The following is a 10,906-nucleotide window of genomic DNA, read 5'->3' on the forward strand; positions in this document are numbered from 1 at the left end:
TGCTTGCTGTGGACCCCTTCTTGAGCTGAGCGCTGTGACAACACTGCCGTGAGAACACCACCTTAGGGCAGCGGCTTCTTCTACTTCTTTTCTTCTTCTTCTTTTCTTCTTCTTAAGATTTATTTTATTTATATGAGTACACTTAGGCTGTCTTCAGACACACCAGAAAAGGGTATCGGATCCCATTACAGATGGTTGTGAGCCACCAGGTGGTTGCTGGGAATTGAACTCAGGACCTCTGGAAGAGCAGTCAGTGATCTTAACTGCAGAGCCATCTCTCCAGCCCCACCTTATCATTTCTTTGACCAGATTTTATGATTATCGCTCTAGTTTCTAAGGCTTCTAACTCAACTAGATTGAGAAACACTTTCCCTAATGCCATATACGAAAGTATTATATAAATGGTTTTAAAGGCAATTCCCTACTTCCTCCCTTCCTGGTATGAAAACTATATAAGCTTATGGGGGCTATAAAATGACAAGGCAAGAAGAGGAAGGAGAGGTGACAGGTAGCCATTGCTTCCTGGCCTCACTGGGAGAGGAGCAGGAGGAAGAGGCATGTTGTATGTGTAACTCTCAGGGCAGGAAGAGTTGTTGAGCTTTTGGCTGGAGAGTGAAATCTAACTCCCTTGGGTCCCTCAGAGGGACTTGTTTGTTTTTATCATTTTTTGAGACAGGGTTTCTCTGTGTAGCCCTGGCTGTCCTTGAACTCACTTTGTAGACCAGGCTGGCCTCGAACTCAGAAATCCGCCTGCCTCTGTCTCCCAAGTGCTGGGATTAAAGGTGTGTGCCACCACGCCCAGCAGGGACTTGTTTTTCTGGCAAATGTATACTTACTAATGTGACACCTGGGAAATTAAAAAGCAGCACCACACAAATCAGGGCCCTCAAGAGCTGAAGTACTCTGAATGGGAAACCTGGGCCATTTCTCTTTTTTTTTTTTCTTAGATATTTTCTTTATTTACATTTCAAATGATATCCCAAAAGTTCCCTGTACCCTCCCCCCACCCTGCTCCCCTACCCACCCACTCCCACTTCTTGGCCCTGGTGTTCCCCTGTACTGGGGCATATAAAGTTTGCAAGACCAAGGGACCTTTCTTCCCAATGATGGCCGACTAGGCCACCTTCTGCTACACACGCAGCTAGAGACACAAGCTCCGGGGATACTGGTTAGTTCATATTGTTGTTCCACCTATAGGGTTGCAGACCCCTCCAGCTCCTTGGGTACTTTCTCTAGCTCCTCCACTGGGGGCCCTGTGTTTCATCCAATAGATGACTGTGAGCATCCACTTCTGTATTTGCCAGGCACTGGCATAGCCTCACACGAGACAGCTATATCTGGGTCCTTTCAGCAAAATCTTGCTGGCATATGCAATAGTGTCTGGGTTTGGTGGCTGATTATGGGATGGACCCCCGGGTGGGGCAGTCTCTGGATGGTCCATCCTTTCTTCTTAGCTCCAACCTTTGTCTCTGTAACTCCAACCTTTGTCTCTGTAACTCCAACCTTTGTCTCTGTAACTCCTTCCATTGGTGTTTTGTTCCCTATTCTAAGGAGGAATGAAGTATCTACACGTTGGTCTTCCTTCTTGATTTTCTTGTGTTTTGCAAATTGTATCTTGGGTATTCTAAATTTCTGGGCTAATATCCACTTATCAGTGAGTGCATATCAAGTGACTTCTTTTGTGATTGGGTTACCTCACTCAGGATGAAATCCTCCAGATACATCCATTTGCCCAAGAATTTCATAAATTCATTGTTTTGTTTTGTTTTGATTTTTTTTTTTGAGACAGGGTTTCTCTGTATAGCCCTGGCTGTCCTGGAACTCACTTTGTAGACCAGGCTGACCTCGAACTCAGAAATCTGCCTGCCTCTGCCTCCCAAGAGCTGGGATTAAAGGCGTGTGCCACCACGCCCAGCTAAAATTTATTGTTTTTAATAGCTGAGTAGTACTCCATTATGTAAATGTAACACACTTTTTGTATTCAGTCCTCTGTTGAGGGACATCTGGGTTCTTTCCAGCTTCTGGCTATTATAAATAAGGCTGCTATGAACTAGTGGAACATGTGTCCTTTTTACCAGTTGGAGCATCTTCTGGGTATATGCCCAGGAGAGGTATTGCTGGATCTTCCGGTGGTACTATGTCCAATTTTCTGAGAACTGCCAGAGTAACTTTCAGAGTGGTTGTACAGCTTTCAATCCCACCAGCAATGGAAGAGTGTCCCTCTTTCTCCACATCCTCACCAGCATCTGCTGTCACCTGAATTTTTGATCTTAGCCATTCTGACTGGTGTGAGGTGGAATCTCAGGGTTGTTTTGATTTGCATTTCCCTGATGATTAAGGATGTTGAACATTTTTTCAGGTGCTTCTCAGCCCTTCGGTATTCCTCAGCTGAGAATTCTTTGTTTAGCTCTGTACCCCATTTTTTTAATGGGGTTATTTGAATTTCTGGAGTTCAGCTTCTTGAGCTCTTTGTAAATATTGGATATTAGTCCCCTATCAGATTTAGGATTGGTAAAAATCCTTTCCCAATCTGTTGGTGGCCTTTTTGTCTTATTGACAGTGTCTTTTACCTTACAGAAGTGTTGCAATTTTATGAGGTCCCATTTGTCAATTCTTGATCTTACAGCACAAGCCATTGCTGTTCTGTTTAGGAATTTTTCCCCTGTGCCCATTTCTTCGAGGCTGTTCCCCACTTTCTCCTCTATAAGTTTCAGTGTCTCTGGTTTTTTTTTTTTTTAATTAGGTATTTTCCTCATTTACATTTCCAATGCTATCCCCCATACCCTTCCCCCCACTCCTCTACCCACCCACTCCCACCTTTTGGCCCTGGCATTCCCCTGTACTGGGGCATATAAAGTTTGCAAGTCCAATGGGCCTCTCTTTCCAGTGATGGCCGACTAGGCCATCTTTTGATACATATGCAGCTAGAGACACGAGCTCCGGGGTACTGGTTAGTTCATATTGTTGTTCCACCTATAGGGTTGCAGATCCCTTTAGCTCCTTGGGTACTTTCTCTAGCTCCTCCATTGGGGGCCCTGTGATCCATCCAATAGCTGACTGTGAGCATCCACTTCTGTGTTTGCATAGTCTCACAAGAGACAGCTCTATCTGGTTTTATGTGGAGTTCTTTGATCCACTTAGAGTTGAGCTTTGTACAAGAAGATAAGAGTGGGTCAATTCACATTCTTCTACATGATAACTGCCAGTTGTGCCAGCACCATTTGTTGAAAACGCTTTTTTCCACTGGATGGTTTTAGCTTCCTTGTCAAAGATCAAGTGACCATAGGTGTGTGGGTTCATTTCTGGGTCTTTAATTCTATTCCATTGATCTACTTGTCTGTAGCTGTACCAGTACCATGCAGATTTTATCACAATTGCTCTGTAGTACAGCTTGAGGTCAGGCATGGTGATTCTACCAGAGGTTCTTTTATCCTTGAGAATAGTTTTTGCTATCCTAGGTTTTTTGTTATTCCAGATGAATTTGCAAATTGCCCTTTCTAGCTCAGTGAAGAATTAAATTTTGATGTGGATTGCATTGAATCTGTAGATTGCTTTTGGCAAGATAGCCATTTTTACTATATTGATCCTGCCAATCCATGAGCATGGATCTCATGGAGATCTTTCCATCTCCTGAGATCTTTTTCAATTTCTTTCTTCAGAGACTTGAAGTTCTTATCATACAGATCTTTCACTTCCTTAGTTAGAGTCACACTGAGGTATTTTATATTATTTGTGACTATTGTGAAGGGCGTTGTTTCCCTAAGCTCTTTCTCAGCCCGTTTATCCTTTGTGTAGAGAAAGGCCATTTATTTGTTTGAGTTAATTTTATATCCAGCTACTGCACTGAAGCTGTTTATCAGGTTTAGGAGTTCTCCGGTGGAATTTTTAGGGTCACATATATATATATATACTATCATATCATCTGCAAATAGTGATATTTTGACTTCTTCCTTTCCAATTTGTATCCCCTTGATCTCCTTTTGTTGTTGAATTGCTCTGGCTAGGGCTTCAAGTACAATGTTGAATAGGTAGAGAGAACTGTGCCATTTTTCTAGACTGGCCTCTAAACACTTCCTGTCAAAGTATCATTCCATCCTTCCCTGAGACGGTCCAGAAAGGCTTGTCTATCAGACTTAAAGTACAAAAATGCCGAATAAAGTTATTTAAATAGTGCCTTTACCAAAACAAAACAAAACAAACAAACAAACAAAACCCATAGAAACAGCAATTTTTATTATTAAGCTTTAGAGTCATGATCACCTTATGCGACGCGTATGCTATTTTAAGATGTGTGTGCCTGTAACTCTCAGGATAGAACATTTGTTGCACAAAAGCTTCAAGTTCCCATCAAATGGTAATATCATGCCAGGCAATGGTGCTGCCTACATTCTTGCTATGGAAATCACCAGGGGCAGACACAGCTGCTCAGATCTGGTGCCTATATCATATAACACAGCTAACCTTGACATCTCAACAGCCTCATGGAACTCACTCTTAAAAAAAAAAAAAAAAAAAAAAAAGGGGGGGCTGGTGAGATGGCTCAGTGGGTAAGAGCACCCGACTGCTCTTCCGAAGGTCTGGAGTTCAAATCCCAGCAACCACATGGTGGCTCACAACCATCTGTAACAAGATCTGACGCCCTCTTCTGGAGTGTCTGAAGACAGCTACAGTGTACTTACATATAATAAATAAATAAATCTTAAAACAAAAAAGATTTATTTTATGTATACGAGTATACTGTATACAGCTGTACAGATGGTTGTAAGCCTTCATGTGATTGTTGGGGATTGAATTTTGTTTTTAGGACCTCTGCTCGCTCAAGTCAAGCCCACTCTGAGAATCCCTGCTTGATCAGGCTCAAAGATTTGTTATTATTAAACTTCAGATGCACCAGAAGAGGGTGTCAGATCTCATTACAGGTGGTTGTGAGCCACCATGTGGTTGCTGGGGTTTGAACTCAGGACCCTCAGAAGAGCAGTCAGTGCTCTTATCTGCTGAGCCACTCCTCCTGCCCTGGAACTCATTCTTAGTTGTTCCTTCTCTCCTCTAAGATATAGAAATTTATGGACCTGTACCTCGACTTGTCTGCTCCAGAGCCAGTGCTGAAATCAGCACAGATATCTCACCCCTGATCAGGGAGAGGTTAAAATACTATGTTAGTAGAGGCAGAAAGAAAATTTCAAAAAAGTAAAGCAACATCAAAAGGGAGACCAAAGAGCTGGGGGCAGATACATTACTCAAATGAAGACATTAGCTGAGGCCTGGCCTCCCTAATAATTATTTTATAAATTAGCTTTGGTAAACAGTGTTGCCTAACAGCAAAGCATATCATTTGTAAACGTTTTGGGCTGGAGCTTGACTCTACAATGTGTGAACCAAGAAAGGAAGAATTCCTTTTTTTAAGCATTTCCATGGATTTCATCAAATTGAAACTTCCCTGCAGATCTGATTTTTCATCTTTTCTCCTCTGTGACTGACAACTCTATTCTCCGTGCTCTGGAGAAAACAAAACAAAAATCTGTCAGGAAATGTTGGGCCTTATTTGGCCTTGGTTTGGACAAACCCGAGCCTGGCACGATTTTCAAGACCTGTCATTCGTTCCCACTTGAGAATGACTCCGCACTACCTACTGACCTGAATGAGACTGCCTCTGCCTAGTTACCGCTAATGTATCAATTTGTTATAGGCCCCGTGAGATCATCTCACACCCCTCGTCATCTCACCCCATACTTCTATCCCCACCTCCTTGCCCTGTCTATATAAGTAAATTGCTGCCACATTAAATGGAGTTCCTGCTTCCATAAGACTCCTGGCCCCATGTGGTTCTTCTCAATTTGCTTGACACTCACCATTCCGCTCAGGCCCGAAGAGACCAAGCGAGTCTGGGCTTCTCTCCTCGCAGCTACCTGCCCACAAAGAGCTGACAAAGAAATCCCGACTAGAATCTGTTCAACACTGAAGCCTTTAATTCTCAAAAAAATCTAAGCAAATTAAGATTCTTGGGGCCAGGGACTGAGTTCTGACCCTCATTACAAACTGCCTCTAAACTACACCCCCATTCAGTTTATTTACTTGCAGAGATGAGGATTCTTGCATCCTAGGCTGGACTGGAACCGTGTGGCTGAGGATGCCCTTCATCTCCTGATTTTCTTGCCTCATCTTCCAAGCACTGGGAGTGTAGGAGTGTACTATCCTCCTCTTACCCCAGCTCAGCTTCACATTTAGGAAAGCAAACTAGATTCAAAGAGGGAAAGCGATACTGTTGCAGAAGTTGTCAGACAATCTGACTGTACAGTCTACACTTTATAAAGTTTTGGGAAACATTACTCCCCAAAAGAAATTAAAATGTCTAAAAACTGATTATAGGTAGGACCTAACTCAGAAATAGTATAGGTACATGTGTTTGTTCCATAATTACTAACTTAGCACTGTACAAATAAACACAGCCTGCAAAGCTATTATGAATTATGTTATTTTTGTAATTTTACTTTTGTGTTTATAATCTGGTAATATATATTTTTTTAAATCTGTGTATGGGTGTTTTGGCTGCATGTACATCTGTGCACCTGGAGCACACAGAGGCCAGAAGAGAGCATTAGAGCCCTTGGGAGTGGGGTTATGGTACCAAACCTGAGTCATCTGAAAGAGCAGCCAATGATCTTTAACTGAGCCATCTCTCCATTCCTGGGAATTCATTTTTAAGGGTGAAATAGTTTTTCTGACCACTAAGTATTGAAAACAAATACTTATATATCAAAAGATTTAGAATGTAAGCTGCTAAATAGCAGGGACCATATCTACTTTATAAGTTCTTTATGTACCCACATCTAACACTGCAGGTATTCACTTTTCTGTACACACACACACACACACACACACACACACACACACACACACACACACGTCCTCAGGTTACCCAGTTAATACCTGCAATGCTACCATCATCCCTAGTATAATTACTAAAACCCTGACTGGTTTCTGCTTCAATATTTGCCTCACTAGTCTTTCCCAACATACAGCCAGAATAACTAATCCTTTCACAAAAGGCAGGTCACTCATCTTATTCCTCTATTTGGAAGGCCACAAAGGCTTTTCTTGTCACTAGAATAAGGTCCTTATTGCTATTAACTTTTTCTTGAGTTTCTTGTCAAGACTTGGAGGCCAAACAGTATGAGTTTGTGAATGCTAGCCAAGTGTTATGAGCCAGTCCTGCCCTGAACCTCACCTTCATTTATTCTACTCATCTATTACTAAAATGAGCCAAGCAAAATCCCCCACGAAGTCTTTTACTTTACAGTGCAGTTTGTAAAACTCTGCTCCCACTCAACATGACTTTCACCTACTTAAAATCTTAGCTCAAATGCTGTTTTTTCAATGCCATTACTGCTAAGTTACAACCTACCCAGGTATGCTAACTGGCTTTCCCACAGGATTCTGACACACATCTGGCATGGTACATAATTTAATACTTATAATTGGTAGTCTCTGAAGACTGTGCATCCCATGAGCTTAATGCTGTCTAGTGAGTAAATACTTCCAGAAATGAACCTTTATGTGCCACATAGCTCAGTATATAAAATTAATGAATATGGCTTATGAAATACATTCAGCAGGGATTAGAATGTTTTCTAGATCATGGAGGGTTCTGTGTAGTTTCTACTATTTTGCTTTAAGTTCTTGGTGGACCACACTCAGCCATAGCCCTGGTTTCTTGGATTCTTGGATGAAAGACACACACACACACACACACACACACACACACACACACACACACACACGTTAGCTCATTTTTAACCGGCCTTGTGGCTCAGTGGCTAGGCTCTTCCAAGCCTCCCACAGCTAGTGTGCCCTTCCCTTTACTCCTTGCTCAACAATAAACCTGCCCTCAACTTTAGTTGCCCAGTTACCTTCTCCTTGCTCAGCACCTGAAATCTGCCCTCCCTCAGCTTAGTTGTTTCTTATTTCCCACCAGCTACTCAAGGCCCAATAGGGGAAGTGGCCAATGGCCTCTCCACCCAAGATCTCACATGGCTGATGGTTCTCTCTACACTGGATGCATGACAAATACCTTTTCTTCCTCCTGTGTCTCCCAGCTTGCCTGCAGGAACCTGGAATTCCTGCCTCTTCTGCTCAGCCATTAGCCACTGCATCTTTATTGCTTGATCAAGAACTAATTGGGAAACAGGACCTTCAGTGTTCACAGGTAGATTCTTGATCATAGCATCAGAATGACTCCCTAACCTCACCTTTTCCGTCCAATTAAAACTCTTCTCACACATAAATTGAACAAAACTAAATCATGTAAATTACAACGTATGATATACAATATCTAGACCATCATATTTGTCAATTAAAGTATTCTATCATCACTCCTAACTTAATTATAATTTAGATTAAATTATAATTTAAATCAAATTATAATTTCTTGTTATAATTTTATCCCTGAATTGTTTAGGTTTTTTTTTGCCTGTAACACCACCTAAAAACCATGTCTTTCACTCTATAACCTCTCTCTTAATGTTAAACAACTTGAGTTTGATTATGAGACTATAACTAGTCTTCAACCACATCAGAAATCTTGAGAATTAAATATTATCTGTGTATGTGTGTACATGTATATACACATACATATATGAATGGAGCATCAAACATAGCTTCCAAAACTTAAACAACTATAGAGATAGCTGACTACCTGGACAGCTCCTAATTTCTTATAACATTGGAGCATCTGTCTTCAGCCTTCTGGCCCAGAACCATCTGGCAGACAATTTGTGAAGCAGGAAATATGAAGAACTAGTTTACTCTGTCTTGGCAGAGCTTAGTAGTCAACTATCCCACCTATTTGTCCTTTTTGGACAGTATATTGTCTGTAAATGATATAAGCAATTTCCGTCTAGTGGCTACCTTACTACAATAAGCAATCTTGCCTGGAGGTAAAGATGATCGACCAGGAAGCTGTCAAGAGCAAACATGTCTCATAGTCAAAAGAGATAACACTAGATGTCACAGTCTGCGGATTTCTGATGGTTTTGAAGACTAAGTCAAGCATCTCTGAACTGTTCCTCTTTGCCATTACTACTTGAATAAACTGAAAACACTTTATTATAATTAAATTACAAGCTAACATGACGGGGAGTTTACTGTCTAGCCCCTAACTTGCACTACTTCATCATCCTGAACAGTTTGTAAGGCAGCTATTAGAAGGACTGAGTCACAGCCTTGTATTCTTAAATAAGTTGCATAATGCCTATCTAAGAGTAACAATGTTAATTTTAAATTTTGTATCGATATACAGATTTTTATCAATCTGAAAACCTTAATTCTATATCAATATATAATTTCTGTACCGATTTAAGAAATTGTAACTTTAACTTTGTATCAATTACAAAGATTTTTTTTATCAATGTAAGATTATGGCTACACAATGTTTTGTTCAAGAATAAAATTTAGTAATCTATCTCTTCTCTGTTCAAAACTATGACCATTTCCAAATTATCCTTTAAAATAACAACTCATCTATAATTTGTAAAATAACCATTACCAGATGCCCAAACCCAGGGAATTGGGCTGACCACTCTCCATAGCTTTCTTCTTGTTGAATAGGGGCAATGAGATATTCTCTAAGGGGGTAGGAAAATTAGAAAAACTGGTTACTTTCCCTCTGAAGCATGACAAATACCCTTTCCTCCTGGGTCTCCTAGCCTACCTGCAGGAACCTGGAAATCCTGCCTCTTCTGCCCAGTCATTGGCCACTGGCATCTTTATTGATTGTTCAAGAACCACATGGGGAACAGAACTTTCAGCATTCACAGGCAGATTCCTGATCATAGCATGAGAACAGGCGGGCAGCTACAATGGAGCCTACTTAGCTGTTAAGAGTCATAAGTAAAATTAGATGTTAACTACCCATCAGGAGAAGCTGACCACCATGATAGCCTTGGGGGGGGGGTGCAGTGGGGATCTTACCTTTTACCTATTTTTTCTATGACTTAAATAATAATAATAACAATAATAATAATGTTTTGGAAGTAAAAGGGGGCATGGCTTTTAAATATGAAAGAAAGCAAATTAAGGACAATTTTAAAGGCAGCTTAAAAAATATAACCTTAAATGCAACAGGACAGACAGTGCCTACTACCTAGAATGGAAACAAGATGTGTTTAGGACACATAACATTTTAGGAAGATTGCTTCTCCCATAGGAAGACCCTGCCCATGTGTGAGACAACTCAACTGTACTATGTGTGTTGCAATCCTATCATTTATGTCTGAAAACTGAGATGAGACTGTGAAACTTGAAAACTAGTATGTCCTTTGGGCATAAGTGGGGAGACACTGAGATTTTTAAAGCTAAGTCTGTTTTTATTAGGGGTGCTTCAGAATGGCACTCCTCTCTAATCTTGATATGTCCAGTACTGCTTTATTAGATTGTACAACTATTATAAGTAAATTCTGCTTACTTCCTAGGCCAGATTTTAACAAATTATAAGCCAGCAAATAAAAATAAATTTATTTCAACCAGAATATTTTTGAGTATAAAACCTCCTTTGTCTGATACCTTTGATGGCTAATCTGAGAAACGTTTTTGTTTTAGGTACTTGCAATTTTCATGTACTTTCAATGTTAAATTATCTGAGTCCTTTTCTAAAATCTGTGTGCCTTTAAGCAGTTCTGTGTGCCTCTCACAGCAAACAGCCACTATTTAAGAATGGCAAAAATAATCTTTTCTATTTATACTTCCATTATATCTGACTAGTATTTACACTACTTTGGAAAAGTAGCTTTTACAGGGAAAAATGAGTATAGCTCTTTACCATCTTAAAAACAGATCTTCCTCCAAATACTGATAAAGTATTTGAAACAAACTCTGAACAAATATACCAAAGAAATACACGAGCCAACTTTTT

This window comes from Mus musculus, chromosome 12 (assembly GCF_000001635.26).
Source record: "Mus musculus strain C57BL/6J chromosome 12, GRCm38.p6 C57BL/6J".
Lineage (NCBI taxonomy): Eukaryota > Metazoa > Chordata > Mammalia > Rodentia > Muridae > Mus > Mus musculus.